The sequence below is a fragment of the Capsicum annuum genome, chromosome 8, assembly GCF_002878395.1.
Source record: "Capsicum annuum cultivar UCD-10X-F1 chromosome 8, UCD10Xv1.1, whole genome shotgun sequence".
NCBI classification, from domain to species: domain Eukaryota; kingdom Viridiplantae; phylum Streptophyta; class Magnoliopsida; order Solanales; family Solanaceae; genus Capsicum; species Capsicum annuum.
In genome coordinates this window covers 76,604,979-76,623,155 of record NC_061118.1, presented here as the reverse complement: position 1 = coordinate 76,623,155, position 18,177 = coordinate 76,604,979, and positions in this window count along the sequence as shown.

Below are 18,177 nucleotides of genomic sequence, written 5' to 3'. Positions count from 1 at the left end.
TTATTAACCTTAGTTGGGCTAGTCTAGTGATCTTGAAATCATAATTTGGGTAGACCAGACATAAATGTCCAAGTTTCTAGTAGACGTTCCTATCATAGGATTGGTTGTGGCTTACTTGACATCTAAAAGTTGAACTAGATACCTTAGCCTAGTTTGGGACATAGATTTCCTAAATATGGGAATTGAGGATTAGAAGTGGGTTCATCTAGCCCACTTAGGCCAAGACTTGTGCTAGCCATTGCAGACTTTGTTGAAGATGATAGGCCTAGTTTAGACTAATGAGCCTTATTTGTGAGAGTTGCTCAGTGAATTAGTGGATAGTGATGTATTTTTTCTCAGATAGTGACTAATGACTTATGGTCATGTTATTGGGCCTATAGAGATGTCACTTCCTCTTAGATATGATGTTGGGTCTTTAGAGATTTTATCCCTATTGGGTATGTTTTTGGTCCTATAGTGATGATATTTCTCTTAGATATGATAATTGACCTAGAGGTTATATCCCTCTTATTCATGATATATGACTTTCAGTTATGAGATGCCTCATAGGTGTGATGTACCTCTCAGTTATGATTTATGGCCTATTGTTATATTATATGTCCTAGATGTGAGATGCCTAACTTATAATATTCCTCTAAGATGTGTGACTATTACAAACATACTTTACGGCCTATAAATATGTTACACCTCATAGTTGGTCTATGGCTTATGATATGATATGTCTTACTAATATAATTATTGACATGATTTCCGAATATGTATGTGGGCCCAAGGCCATGATATTGATATTGTTATGATTTCAAACACCTAATCGGGCCAAAGGCAGTGCTATGATGTGAGTTGGATATCTGGGAAGTAATTACCCTTGTAATTGATTTAGTTGTAGTCTATGAATACATATATATGTTTATATCTAATTATATACACATCTCTTCACTATGGGACGAAGAAAGATATAGTATGATGCTTGTGGTTTCATTGATTTGGATACTGTTGACAGAAAGCATAGATTTGGTACATTCATGATGTTTTTATCCAAGGTTGATATGATTACGATTAGATTATAATAATATTATGGTGACCACTAAATAAGGGTTAAAGCCCATTTTCTACCTTATTAAAGGATTTCTTGATGATAATAAATGATCCTTAGTAACTTATAGGTAAAAGAGGATAATAATGATATTTTAAAGACTTGACTGAGATAAGTTCTGATCTATGATTTGATACTACTAATTACCCTTGTCATGAAAGATTCTGACCCTTTCTATGCATTTATAATAATTTGTCTCGAAGATCACTCCAGACAATGGATTTACAAACTTACATTCTCTTAGACACGACTTGAGCCCTACACCATTTATGTATATATATGCTTATAGATAATGTGATATTGATAATAAGCGGTGAATTATGAAAATATAATCCACCCTTCTTTTCTATTCATGATTTTGTGTACATTAGCCCTCGTGGGGCTTGCACTTTACTTTAGCCCTCATGGGGCTTGCATTTTATTATTGACATTGATTTAGATATATTGATGATATGAGGATACCCAGCAAGGCTATAGGATATTATGATGATGTGTGATTCCTGGCAAGATCGAAGGATATTATGATGATAATATGATACACAACAAGGTTGGAGGATATTATGAATATAATATTAATACTCGGTAAGCCCAGAGGTTTATTATGATGATGACGATGGTAATGAAGATGAAAGTTATGATAAGATGGTTATGATGATCAGGTTATGATATTGATTGTGTACTTTACATTCATCATTGTATATGCATCGTGTATCACCACTATGTATCTATGTCTATCAGGTGGTATAGGACGAATGCATAGATATAGGTGATAACTATGCCTTTTGTTGTATGCTGATTGAACCTTCTGAGCCTGGGGCGATGGGGGCATGCATTAGCTCTGTTGGGTGTTTGGTTATTTTGAATAGCTGGTTACTCGCATTGTTATTGATATTATTATCATCACTGTTATGATCATTGTTAAGTCTAGCTTATTGAAATATTGGTTGTTGATTCGGTACCAAGATTGGGGTATGATTCTGGTATATTTTATCTTAAGATTTCATTATTATGCTTGATTACTTCATGATGAGATATATGTATTAGAAACCCTGAGCATGTTAGTACTAAATCCTGATAGGATCATAATAAAGCCATAAATTGAACATATGATTATCTAGGTTGTGCTTGGATTTGACCTTATATTTATATATATATATATATATATATATAGAGAGAGAGAGAGAGAGAGAGTTTTATGTAACTATGGTTTTATCGTATATCTTTTTCTTCATTTGTTTAGATTGTATATTTATTTCTTTGCTATTTATTTTTCTATATATCCTTTTTTCATCCTTCATTCGTCTATTGGCTAGGGATATACGGTGTAATTTTGAGATCTCTTAGTATGGCTGGAATAGGATAGTTCATCATTAATACGTTTTTAGCCTTATTATGTTAGTTTATTTGACATGTATTGGATAGGTTATCCTTACTATCCATTTGCTAGTTTATGTGGTTGTTGAACACTTGGGTGTAGTTATAGATCTGCTTTATCTTTAGAGGCACCATTTGAGTCTTTACATGGTAGGAGATGGAATTCTCTAGATAGATGGTTGAGATTTCTGAGGTTAGGCACCGTAGTACTGATTTGCTTCAGAAGTCATTAGATAGAGTCAGGGTGATTCAGGATAGGTTGAGAGCGGCTTATAGTAGGCAAAAAACCTATGTTTACCATAGGCTTCGTGCCTTCAAATTTAGAGTTGGTGAAGTGTATTCCTTCGTGTGTCTCCCACGAATGGTGTGATGAATTCAGAAGGAAGGGAAAGATCAGTCCTAGATATATTGGACCTTTTAAGATTCTTCACGCAGTTGGTAAGGTAGCCTATGGGTTAGCTTTGCCTCCAAATTTTTTTGTTGTTCATCTAGTTTTCCATGTTTCTACGTTGCAACGATATATTTCTAATCTGTCTTATGTTCTTAGATGGGACTCAGTCCAATTGGATGAGCGTTTGACCTTTGTAGAGGAGTCAGTGCTCATTTATGCTAGTAATGTCAGGCAGTTGCGCACTAGGGAGATCTTGTAGTTAAGGCTCAGTGGAGGCACCACCCCATAGAAGAGGCCACATGAGAGATCAAGAATGAGATGCAGACACAGTATACTCACATGTTCGATACTTCAGGTATATCCTAATCCTTAACTTTTGAAATGAAAACTACTTTAGTAGTGGATGCTGTAATGACCCCTCAAGATATTTTCCATATTTCTACTTATTTTCTCTGTTACAGTTTTCTATAGTTGCCCCCAAGTCATTTATCTGTTGTTGGGACTGATAGTTTTGTTACTGGGTAGTTTGTTTGGTTTTTCGAGCCAATTCCCTTTTTAGAAGTCTTCAATGGTTCCAAATGCCCATCAGGCAAATGCTTCTCTAAAATGATCTTGTATGAAAATTCTGCTACGCCAACAGCTTTAGTATGTTGATTGTAAGTTAGGTAGACCATTGGTTTTATTCCCGAGTCTCCCGAGCTTATTTTGACCTATTGGTCAGAAAGTTAAGAAAATGACATATGGGTGTGGGACCAGTATTTGGTCAAAACGACCATAAATGGAAAATCCAAGTGTGCCATCGCTTCTAGAATATTGAATTTGGTATGGTTACATTGTTCTTTTGTGTATAAGAGATTCCAGATAAATATCAAGGACTTGATGGAAACTTAGAAGACTTTTCAAGTTTTAGTTGTCATCTGGTGCAGCCGCAATCAAAAGCGAAGGGTCATGATTGTGATACCCTTGGAAGAGGAAGTAGTTCTATGCAAAGGTTATGTTGCAATCGCAACTCACCTATGAAGCCCCATAATGGTTCTATCGCTGGTCTGGGTCTGTGATAGTCGGTCCCGAGTAGCTGGTATATGTAATAATAGACACCAATATCGTGATTTTATCCATTTCTCACCCCTTTCTTGAGAGCATAAACCCTAAATAGTGTTATAGCTTAAAATTGAAGATTGCGGGTGATTGGAAAGCTTGAGTAAAATTCATTTTTGCGATTATGTTTTGATTTGAGGTAAGAATTCACCCTTTTCTTGGTGAAATTTTTTGATTTATTGCTCAAACCCTGAAAAGCTTGAGGGCTTGATTTTAACTCTAATTTTGCTTGGTTTCCACCCATTTTTTAGGATAATTATTCCTTGAGCTTGATATTACATTGGCTTGGTTTCAGAAATAGGATTTCTGTAAGTGAGACCCATATGGGGGTTTTGATGTGATATTTGAACCTGAAGCACAATGGTACAATATGGGTATCATTATTCTCATATTAATGAGTAGATGTTTTTATGATGTCTTGGCATCTTTAGGAGTCTTCGTGCAAGGAAAAAGCAATGGTGTAACCATTCGTTAAGCTTTCATTGGTGTCAAGGTAGGATAGGTTTAAATCTTATTAGATTGAGCTATCTCATTGTATTCTTATGATATTGTGTTAGATTTGGGATGGTTTTTAGGTGTTCAATTGATGAAATACAAGACGGGTTAGTTAAACCATTTAGGCTATTTTGAAATCATAAAGTTGAAACACTTGACTTATTTCCTTATGCCTAAGTGAATTAGGATTCATGTCTCTCGTTTAACATGAGAATGCCTTAGAGCACTAAAGTTATAGTAAAATGCTTTCGATACCCTGGGGTATGATTGGCCTTAGTTCCTTCATTGTTGAAGGTTTCCTTAGTCACTATTTGTCTTGGTCGTAATGCTTGAGAAGAATCTCTACCTTAGGGTTTAATGTTGCTTGTTATACATCTAAGAGTGAATTTAGATACCTTAGCCTATTCCGGGGTAGTATGTGACTTAGAATGTATTTCGTGGATTTAGAAGTGGGCTCTTCAACCCACCTAAAGTTAAGATTCATTATTTGTCCTCTTCAAACCTTATACACTTGCTAAATGCCTAGAAAATGCCCTTTTGAGGCAATATTAAGGAGCCATGGTAATTTATTATTGTGACAGTGACATTAGAAGTAATTATTCATGGACTAATTGATTAGATTGTTTGATATTCTATGATGAGCTATGGACGATGTTATGGTAAGTTATTGGATATGCTATGGATTTCTCTATGAATGTGCAAAAATTCATACGTTCATAACTATCTATGATTCAAATGATAAACTATCTTTTATGCTAATGAAAAGCTTTAAATATGCTATTAATAAGTCTTTGCTCGTGTCATAATTACTGTCACGACCTAATTTCTCAATTCATGACGGCGCCTACCATAACCCACTGGAAGGCAAGCCAACCCATAGTCTGAAACTACTAGTAATGGACTACTCAATAATATAAGGAAACGAATGAGGAATAAATGAAGAAAAAACCAATATATAAAAAAATTCCAAAATCTGGTGGTATCAGTGCAAGAGCTTCTAAATATAATAAGAGTACAAAAGTGAAATTTCAAGAGAAATACACTGATACAAGTTATCTCCAAATTCAACATAGAGACTAGACTAATACATAAGAGAGAGATAAGTAATACTCCGAACATTAGGATCTCACTCTAAGTCTCTGAACCATGGCTGCTCTGCATAATGTACACAACAATGGAGACAACCCGTCCTATGATCTGCAGGCTGCAGAAGTGTAGTATGTGTAGCAAATAAATGGTACTCATTAGGCAAATGACCACTAAGCTCCAAAGATAAAGTAGATATATACAAAACATAAGAGAATGAAAACTACACCCAAGTCCAGAGATCATATGACAAGTCAATAAGTTAAGAAGGAACAACTATCCTATTCATGTCCAAGAGTCTAACATAATAAGAATAAGGAAGTATCAAGGTGAACTATCTTATTCCATATACATTAAATGAACTTCAATGCTATACTGTATATCACAGGACAATTTATGAATAAATAACAAAAGAAAGATATATAGCATTATACAAGGCGAATAAAGGACTATACAAAATGAACAAACGAAGAAAGGGATATACGGTAGTACCATAGATTCAAATAGCTATATATATACCTCAAACTAAACTAAAGAACCTAATACACGTAATTCTAAACCACAATAGACTGATACCGTCTTGATACCTATACAAATCAATCAAAGGCTTTTCCACACCATAAGCAAAACAAGGCATGAGTCCTACAGCCGACTCCATAACAAAATATAACCTTCTTTTACATACATACATGCTATCTACTCCAAATAAGGAGGAAAATCACTTAACTCTAGTCCGTGCAATCTTATCACAGAGAATCGAAGAACTGAAGCTAATCCACTAAAATTCCATATGAAAAATGTGGGAATAAGCCCATAAGGCTCTATCTAGGCACACAAAAGGAGATAATTAAGGAATACAATCTATGTCAATGCTACAACTAGTCTGGATGGAAACAAAGACTAAATCCAAATGATCAAGGTATAACTACTCATCACTGAATGATCCACTCTTGGATGTCCCATCAATTGATAATAAACCATATGGAATCCAACCCAATCATACTACTCTCACTGAGTATATCATCAAAAATTCTCAAAGTAGACTGAAGAATTGAAGTTAAAGCTGAAAGAATCAATACTTGGGTCATGGGATATCATCTGAACACTTAAACAATAATCTAACTGAAGTCGAGAAAACCAAATAGGTAACCACGGAGTAGGCTCAACGAGCCTGTACGTGGAATATGAACTAAGAAAAAACTAAAATGAAGGCTACACGCAAGCTTTACATCTCCAAGATAAAATCTCAACATCAAGGCTGAACTGCTCGTCTCTACTGCCTAAACCAAACCTAAAGATGGGAAGACATTAATGCTCCAAATCCATCATAACATCCAAATTGCCATCCCAAGGCGTCAAATCTTAAATTAAGCTAACAAATCCAAACCAAGGTCAAATACTTACACAGATCATGTTAAGCTGAGATTGAAACATAGCTGAAGAACAAAATCGTAGTAGAGGATAAATCATCAGCTGAAAATATTGGAAATCCACTCCATTTCTGTTGGGGGCATGAACTATCAAAGTATCTTAAGAACTCCCTAAGGCTGCAAACCACACTAGTAATGGCAAAACTCTAGAAATGTGGAGAAATGCAGCTTAAGCTGGAAACTAACCAATCTAACACTCCATCTCGATGAAGAATAGCCATAGGCACATACTATCTAGGAGAAACACTCCACCAAGCCTCATTAGGCTAAACAAACTCTGAAATGGGGATTTTCTAAATCCACTCAAGTAGGACAATCATCACTCAATCCATCTATGAATCACATCTTCGAAGAAGAAAAATACCAATCTTAAAGCCAAGATGAAAGTCAAGACCACTACCAGAAAAATTAAATAACTCAATATAAAGAATTTCCAATTTGCCAACTCAAGAAGTGATTACAGGAAAGGCCACTTATCTCTAACTCCTGAACTCCATGAAAGACATGAATCATATCATGAGAGAAGTGCAACTCCACACTTATAACAAGAAGAGGGTAAACCATCACTAGGAGATGAATCTAACAGATTTGAGAGATGAACCTATGACATCTTGATGTAAATACCAAACCCCTATTGGTATAGCCAAAGCATAAATCTTTACAACCTAGGAGGCAAATCTCAGAATCTCAAACTCATTAACGAGAAATATGACTAAATTATCTACTCTAGAACCATATCAGAACAACAAAAGGTCAACTTACCTTTGATATAACAATACATTCCTAAATCAATCCAACACAGCTAACAAAGAGGGAAAATAATTAAGCTCACATCGCTATGGAATAAAAATCATTAAATCGGGCCATAGCTGCTCAAGACACCAAATAAGAATCGCAAAGAAATAGGATTCCAACTAGATAACACTAGCCTATATAGATACCCAGCTAGGATCAATTGTATCAATTAATAATATCAAATAATATCAATAACCTCAAGCAATGATAGCAATAGCAATAGCAATAGCAATATCAACATCAATAGAAAGTACTACTCAAAGGGCCACAATAAGGATAATTTGCCTAGATAAATGGGACTCAAACCCAAATGCTACACCTATACGGAGAAAATATCAATACAAATCTTCTTCATCCACTACTAAAATAAATAATCTACGGGAGTAGTCACATAATCATTAATTCAATAATAAGGCAGACAATAATCAATATAAACTCATCAAGTCATATAATCATCAATGGATATGCAGACCCCAATATATACAATAAAAAAAGAAAATGAAGGGAAATAATAGAACACCAATCATTGTGAAATCCACAAATGCATGCCTGATGGATATAAGGAAGAGCAAATCTGAATGGGTGCAAACTCATACCAACTGATTAAATCATCAACTAAGGCACCAAATGCACTATCTATAACTGAAGGTGCCACAATCATAAGAGGTTGATATGTATGAGCTAAAACAAAAGTAATCTTATATCAAGAACACTCTCTAGACCAATAGCCAATCTCTCTGTAGTTGTAGCAAACTCCTAAAATCCATATGGATAGAACACAGACTAAGCCTAAATGGCTGGCCAACTGACGCTGAGATCACTTTCTACTACTAATGTCCAACCTTTCCACAATCATATCTTGCCTTAAGAACTCTAGGCTGGCGCGGACTACAGGCTAACTCTGTCTGATCACTAACTCACATTTAGGGAGCTCTCTGAACTAATGTCTTATCTCACCAAAACTAATACAACTCCTGGAATACTTTGAGATAATGCCTCTCATAATTTAGAATGGCCTCCATGGCTTGAAAACCCATACAAAAACTCTGCAAGGTTTGGTGAGGACTTTGCCCACTATGAACACCATGACTAATCTGAGAACCACTCATAGTTTGAAATCCTACCTGCGTAGAACTGATAGGCTGCAAATAAAGTTAAACTTTCCAGAAGGATCTTTACTCCCAGATGAAATACCAATAGTATAATACCAAAGTTATGGCATTTTGTATCCCTCCATTATAAGTCTCAATACATACTTTCTCTATAGCCCTCGCATAATTACCATTCTAAGAGAAGGATGATCTAGCTACTATTAGGTGTTTTGACACTAAATGTAGTCACAACACTGATCCTTAAATAGATCCACACATCATGCTCTGACAAAGGAATATACAATAAAAGAATGCCTAGACCGTTCAAGAAATCCAATATCATACTCAAAAACTAGCAAAGAACCCTAATGAACACCAATAGACCAAACTTTGCCTGAGAATTGCTCGATGACCTGAATGTCATCCATGGCTAGGAGGGATCTACAACATGACTCAAACCCCAATGTTGAACCTCGAAGGGATGAAGTAGTCACGAGCCCAACTAGAGCCTAAGTTGGACTCAAATCCTTTGGCTGGCACTAAAGATCTTCGATATCCATCTCTAACTCTCTAGTTCGACATTGCCAAAATACGTGCGAAAGTCTCATCTACATTATCAATCATCTCGCATCATCCATTTGGGATAAAATAGATTCAAGTAATTGTTTGAAGATGTTAGAAATGTAGAAACATGACAAAGAGTAAAGCAATGAATTTTTGAAGAATGTATCTATGGTCTCTCAATGATAGGTTATAAATGTTTTCACACTAATTCGCAGGACTCTACTAATCACGTAGCTCTTGTACTAATACACTAGTGAAGCCTAGGATCTAATACCAATTTATCATGACCCAATTTCTCAGGTCATGCTGGAGCCTACTATTACCTACAAGTAGTAAAGCCAAACCAATAGTCCAAAATTGCTAGTAATGGACTACCCAAAGAGATATTGGAAATAAAGCAGAATATATGAAATAAAAGATCAATTCCACTATATAGTCCCAAAACCTAGTGGTATCAATACAAAAGCTTTTACATAATCAAGATTTCAAAGTGAAGTACAAATGAATACACTGATACAACTCATCTCCGGATACAACATAAAGACTAGTCTAGTCCATAAGATAGAGATAAGTAATACTCCAAACGTCCAAAGCTCACTCTAAGTCTCCAAACCATGGTTGCTCCTCATAATGCCCACTTTAATAGCGATAACTTATACTATGATCTATAGGCTGCTAAAGTCTAGTATGAGTACCAAACACGTGGTACTCAATTAGCAACTGCCAATTGAGCTCCAAAGATAAAGCAGATATCTATAACATATAAACATAATGGAAAACTACACCCAAATATCTAGCAACCACATAAGACAACCAATATGATAATAAGGATAAACTATCTAATCCATGTCCAAGAGACTAACATATTAAGGCTAAGAAAGTATAAGAATACACTAACTTGTTCCAACCATACTTAGATATCTCAACACTATATTGTATATCATTGGCCTATATGCAAGTAAGAGCAAAGATAGATATATATATACATATACATATATAGCTAAGTATGAATATATACATATACATATATATATATATAAGTATATAACTAAGGTCAACTTAAAGTACAACCTAAATCACCAAACTAGCTTCTTAAGACCTCATAATCAAAGCAAGCTAGTGCTAGAATACTCAGGGTTCTAATACATATATCAAGTCATAAGATGGTCATGCATAATAATATAATTAAAAGATAAAAAAGATTAGAATCATAACTCAAGTATCAATACCGAATAAATGACCAATTTGTCATAAACTAGCCATAACAAAGATTATAACAATCATAATAATAATATCAATAACACTGCGAGTAACTGGCTAGTTCGAATAACTAAATATCTAGCTGAGCCTATCACGTGCCCCCAATGCCTTATGCTTAGAAGTTTCAATAAACATACAACACAACATAAGGGATAGTCAGCACCCATACCTATGCAACCCGCTCTTCTATATTACCTGATAGATATAGGCGCATACTGGTGATAGGCAATGTGCATGAAAGGGTGATTACAACAGAATCCCAAATACCGTAATCATCATCATCATAACAACAATCATCATCATATCCATCATAATCATAATCATCTTCCGCCCTTACCGGGAATATAATTGCCATGAATTGGAGAAATCTCATATCTAGGAGGCATATATCATACCTATAAGGTATATCGCATCTATAGGCCATATATCATAACTATGTTTGTGCCTATATAATCGAACATGTCAATAGTACATATCATAAGTCAATTCAAAATTCCATAGCATTTCTACAACCCATAGGTCAAAATTTAAGGAAAGTCATCATAATTTAATAAGTTGCAACGTAACTTTATTCGAAAGGCTCAATAGTCTCAACTTGCCTAACATCCAAAACTAATCCCACTAGGTCTAACATAAGTCTTAGTCTAAGGTGGGTCGAATGATAATTCTAGTCCTCAATTTCCAAATTTAAGCAATTTATACCCCAAACTAGGCTAAGGTAGCTAGTTTAACTTCTAGATGTTAAGTAAGCCATGACCAGTCCTAAGATGGAAATTCCAACTAGCAACAAGAGCAATTAAGTCACCTCCACCTAAATTAAGGTCTCAAGATTACTAGAATGGTCCAAATTAGGATAATCATACTAACCATGCATACAATGCTAAAATCACATCCCCAAACCTACCACTATGTCATATCTATTCTATGAATTAGTTCAAACTAAAGAGAAGGCAATAGAATTCTAACAGTGTAGTAAACATTTCCACTTATGGGTAAAAACCCTCATCTGATCCCAAACATCAATAACCTAGAATAAGTTAATCTACCAATACTAAATTTAACATTCACAATTCACATGCAATATATAACATGCATCATCTTATGAAGAAGAGTAGATAGAAGCCTACCTTAAAGCTGAACCACAAATCTCTAAATCATTCACAAATTATCCATCTTTATTTCACAATCCCAAAATGCCAATAATGCTATCAAAATCATAATCTACTCATCAATACGAGAATAACAATACTTAAATTTCACCATTATGCTTCGAGTCTGAAAATGACACCAAAAACTCAAGTGGGTCCCACTCATGAAAAAACACATTTTGAGACCTACCCAACATGATATCAAGCTCAAGGAATCAAAACCCTAAAAAATGGGTAAACACCAAGCTAAGTTTGGGCTCAAATCAAGCCCTAAAGGATTTTGGGCTTTAGTCAAATTTTTAAGAAATTCAAGTATGAATTTGAAGGATTCTTACCTTAAATCCCAAAATATTTGAGAAAATATATGTTAATCAAGCTCCCAAGCCACCCCCCAAGACTCAATTTTAAGTTAGCATATTTTTTTAGGGTTTTTGGCTCTCAAGAATAACTGAGAAAGGGACAAAATGCAGCCTAAGGGGTCTTTTCATACTAACACGAGGTATCCAAGTCTGGCAATTAGACAACCAAGTGTGTAATTGTACTATTTGGCTGCAGGAGCAGGTATGGCATCACCACACTCGTTGATGTGATCAAACTACTTGGTGCCAACACAGTTGATAGCCGAAAAATGGAAATTTTCCAAGTTTCTGCCAATGCCTTGGGATTCATTTAGAATCTAATATATGCAAATGAACTATATAAATATACTACATTTAAAATTCCAAATGTGGTAGAAAAGTCCAATTTTCCATCTGAAGTCATTTCTACCAAGTGGATGTCTCATACCTAAATTTCCAATTTTCTAGCTTTCCGACCAATAGGTTGTTATGAGCTCAGGTGCCTAGGGACCCAAACCAACCTAAAATTGATATTTCAAAGCTGATGGCGTAATCAAAATCTACATAAGAGATTATTTTGTTGATGTTTTTTTGAGTGGACATTTGTAACCAGCGAAGACATCAAAATAGGGAATTTGCTCTAAAAATGGACTTCACAATAATCAAACTATCAATTCCAGCAAGTCATAAATGACTTGGGAAACTATGGGAATGCTCAAACATAAAAAATAAGCAGAATTATAAAAAATGAACCAGAGTGTAATCACAATATCAACTACTAAAAGGAATTTCATCCCTGAAAGACAATAGATATAAAAATCTCAAAAGCTTAAAGGATGAGGTATTGGGCCTGCATGCTCCGAGAATGACTTCTTAGATAACATCCACAAAGAGAGAACACTTTCAAGGGATTTTTTCCATATGTATCCCTTTTCCAACCATCTTTTTTACTTTAGTCCCAAACAACCAAAACTCTACTTCAACCACCAACTAACCTCCAACTATATCAAAGAAGGCTGATGCACCAAAATCTAAACCACAACATACTGATTCTATCTTAATATTAACCCATACAAATCAAACAAAGGCTTTTCCAAGCCACAAGAAAAATAAGGCATGAGTCCTACAATCGACTCCAAATCCAAACGTAACCTTCTTTTACCAATGCTAATTGAGGAATGCAATCTATGCCAATGTTACAACTAGTCTGGATGGAAATAATGAATAAATCCAGAATATCCAGGCATAACTACTCATTTATGAATGATCCACTCCAGGATGTCCTATCAATTGAGAATAAATCAAGTGGAATCCAACCCAGTAAAACTGATTTTACTAAGTATATCATCCAAAATTCTCAAAATAGACTAAAAACTCAAAGTCAAAGATGAAAGAACCAATATTGGGTTCATGGGATATCATTTGAACACTTATCAATAGTAATCCAATTGAAGTCTAGAAGACCAAATAGGTAACCACTCAAATCAGTAACACTGAGTAGGCAAAACCAGCTTATAGATGAAACCTGAACTGAGACAAATCAAAAATAAAGGTGCAGTCAAGCTTTACAACTCCAAGCTGAAATCTAAAAATCAAGGTTGAATTGCTTGGTCTCAACTGCCTAAACTAAAACTAATGACAGGTTGGGAATAATACTCCAAATGCATCATAACTTCCAAATTGCCTTCCCAAGATGTCAAATCCTAAATTAAACCACCAAATCCAAACTAATGTCAAATACTTACATTCATACTATCTAAATTAGACATATTTATACTAGATCATACTGAGCCAAACTTGAAACATAGCTGAAGAACAAAATCTCAATAGAAGATAAATCATCGGTTGAAAATATAGGAAATCCACTCTATCTCTACCGGGGGCATGAACTATCAAATCATACAAAGAACTCCCTAAGGCTGCAAACGACACTAGTAATGATAATACTCTAGGAACATAAAGAAATGTAGCTCCAGCCAGAAACTAATTAATCCAACACACCATCTCGATGAAGAATAGACATATAAATATATCATCGAGGAAAAATAATCCACCAAGCCTCATTAGGCTGAACAAACTCCAAAATGGGGATTTTTTGAATCCACCCATGTAGAAAAATAAAACACCATAGTTTTTTTTCCTTTGGTAATTTTTTGAGATTTGAGATCACTATTTTGTTGATGATTTAACCATACGAGTCATATGGTGTGGATACGGGTCAGGTGACCAAAATCAGTTGGTGTCTAATGGATGGTGGTTGGGGTTCTGTTATGGTTATGACTGGGTGGTATGGGTCGTTACGGATGGTGATGAGTCATTAAGATAATTCTTTAATAAATCAATAACTTAGTGTCTTAACTTGGCTCTGAGTATGAGTGCCTCACTAAGAGCCATGAGGATAGGGTACGAGTGGTATAGTTGAATTGTATATTATCCATTGTCTATCCCATTGAATTCTATCTAGGGTACGACTAAGCCATATGAGTCATATAATTGGTAATGAGTAGGATTACGGAGTCGTATAATGGACAGTGTGTGGGTGTCCAACGTACTATATTGGTGATGACTCAATGGTACGAGTTGTATGTTGTGGTCATGAGTCACGAGATTGACTCGTAACCACCTGCGGTATTTTTATAATTTTAAGTCGGGGGCGTATTGGACATTTTTGCTTTTAACTCCCTTTGATACCATAACTTAAAACACCTTTTGGGACTTCAATAACCTATTATTCCTTATCAAATACTATTAAAATCTCTCTCAAACTCTATTTCAAGAAAAAGGCTAGGGTTTTATTAAGATAATCAATTAAGGCTTTCAAGGGTGGTTTATCTCCATCTTCCTTGATGTCTAAGACATGTTACTCCTTTCTTGTTGTTATTTTAGAAAGTGCATATATTTTAGTGTATGGTTTTCATGGTATTATTATGATTTTCAATAATGTTTGGGGGTTTTTGATGTTCATTGTTGAATATTACTTCTCATGGTTTAATTATGATTTTTCATTTTTAATTTTGATTTTCCACATATGGGTGCATCGGAATGGTGATTTAATAAAGGGGTCATGGTTGAGCCCCAAATTTTATGATTTTTCCTTTGATAATGGCATGCCCTAAACCTGTTTGTGAAATTTTCAATGAGAATGATTTTGTCATATAGTTTGACTCTTGTTGAATCTTTGCATTGCATAAATGGTTAAGGAAACATGAATTGGTTTTGGTTGGTTTCATAAGGTTTTGGAAAGGCCTCGGTAGCTATGTGTTTATTATAAATGGTTTTCGTTAACTGGAAATAATAAAGTCTAATTTGGTCTAATGGTTTATATGGCATGAGCTAATAGACATACAAGCTTTAATTTTTGTATGATGATACCAATAGTTAATTCCTAATAAAGGACTCCTTGGAAAATGGTTGGGAATGTGTAAATGGTTTTAATATGGTCTTAAATAGGGTCGAGTAGCAAAGCCGTGTAATGTGGGGGTTCCTAGGGGACCGACACTGGAAACTCACACATGCTGATGTGAGGGTGGTCTTGGTAATAGTGTGCATAATGTCACACTTTATATTTTTGGGAGATGTACTATTTATCTCCAGTTTTTTTCTCTGGTCATGTAGCTAACACGCACGAAGGCTCTTTCAACAAGCGGAGCTAAACCCATATAGCCTGTGGGTGGTTTTAGGACGGTTAAGCTACTCAGCCCAAGTTAAGGTTTTAAATACCTCCAAAACCTTGCTCCCTACACCAGCACGATATATACATATATGTGATTGCATATTATTCTTTGATTTTGTTATGAATGATGGCATTACTTTTTCTTTATCCCTGAGTGCATGCTAGAATTTTCTCCACTAACCATCTTCAAGTGCTTTATCCTCACATGATGTAGCAACCAACCATACTACTATTCCTCTTGCTCAGTAATTGGATTCGGGGGAAAGCTTTAACTCGGACTAAAGTGGTGATCTTTTATACTTTGAAAGACTCCATTTCATGCTATGGACTTCTTTTTATTATTTTTATTTCATGGATTTTGGTTTTGGATATAGTCAAGACATGTCCTAATCGGATATTATTTGATTCTAGTTAAAGGCTTTGTCAAAATACTATGGCCATGGACGGTGTTAGTATTGGTGTTGGTATTTGCATTAGGGTTGGCATAGGTTGGATATTTGTTTAAGGTTATTGGATTATGATTTTTGAACTTTTTTTATTGTCTTTGAATTTGATACAAATCAAATAGCCACCATAGCTTTTGATGACTTCTTTGAAGGCCAACACCTAAAGACTGAAGAGTTGGTCACCTCAAGGGCACAATAATATGCAAAGAAGGCCCATCTTGAGCAAGACATAAACCAATCCCGTGCATGGAAGGTTTCTTGGATTCTTGCCTTGATGCTAACCCGAGGACCATTAGCCTTAAAAAATGAACTATACTAGGTTTTAAGAGCATGAAAGAGGTGCCATTCATCAAGTCCAAACACAAGAGGCACCATTTATGAAGATGGAGGCTCGTGAGAGTATGTGTACTAGTTAATATATGAAGAGGGACCATGAATAAACTCCAAGTCAGACTTGGATACACTCTAAAAGCACCTCAAATTAGGGGTATTATGGTCTTTTAAGACTCCTCTTTTACACTCCAAAGGAGCACCCTTCATTAAGGGCATTTTAGTCTTTTTTTTGTAACAAGTTTAAATAGACAATTAGGCTTTATTTTCCTTAGTTTTTGATGGATTGATTGAGTGAAACTTAAATTATATTTTCTTTCCTTAGTGTAGGGCTTGGAAAAGCCATCTTAGTGTAGGTCTGGGAAAAGACATTGAAACTAGGGTCATCTTTGAGTGTGGAATCACTCTCGTTGACATTTTGGTAAGAAAGGTTGGGTGCTTGAGGAGTTAATTCCTTTGTGTCCACCTAAGAGTGTGGTGTTATCCTCCATTAGTGTTGTGTGTCTTGGTGTTTGACACACACCTTGGTGTTATTCATTGGTGTAGGTGTATGTCTCACTATCTATCCTTTATATTTATGCACTTTTCTTTTTTTTTCTTGTTGAATTCATGTGTTCTCTTCTTCATCTACTCTTATTCTAGTTGCTGATTTTTGGTCCCTTAGGAGTAATTTCGTGTTTAGTAGTTTATTTTCTTATCATTTGGTATCAAGAGCCATGTATTAGAGTTGTTCTCACAACTCTAAGCCTTGGATCTAAGAAAATCTCAACTAAAAAGAGTCTAGAGTAAAAAAAAAAAAAGCAAAAAAGTGTTAAATCTTTTGTGTTTGATAGTAGTTCTGAATTTCTCAAATTAGATCTACTAATTTTTAGATAGTTTTGATAGTTTCTAGTATTAGATTCTTGTTCTCTAGTACTTAAAGGGTATAGATCTAAGTTTAGAATAAGATTTGGTAGTTTTTGAGCTAGATCCGCCATTGTTGTGCCTTATTTGAAGCTTTTTTAGGTGGGATTTCATGGAGAATACCTTGTTTGTGGCATGTTGTGCCTGATTTTCTGATATTTGAACTTGTTTTGGCTAAAGGAACCTACATCTAAAAGAAAATTTAAATTTGGGGTTCATTTGCTTATTGGTCAAACCTTAGTCAACTCTTGAATATTCATCTTGTTCATCCATCATCTTCAAATCTTATTGAAGAAGAATATTCAAGTATCTTGTTTGGTCAGAAAAGGGAGAAGAAAGAGAGTGTACTAAGTGTTTGCACAAAATATTCCCTAGTATATTCTAAGTCTTCCAAAAAGGAAGAGGGGACAAGGGCACAAGCAAGTACAATAGAAAGTACACTTGAGGGGACCAATCCATTTTGAATTCATTTGAAGCACCAAAAAGGCTTCAAGCCTTCAATTTTCCCCTAAACCCAAAATTTTTTCTTCTTCTAAGTGTGTTTGGCTGAAATAAGTGAATTGGGATTTGAAAATTTTGAAAAGTGCATCCAATCAAAAGCTGCCAGGTCATCGCTTATATAAACAACCAAATTGAGTCATAAATTAGATTTCTAAGTTTCC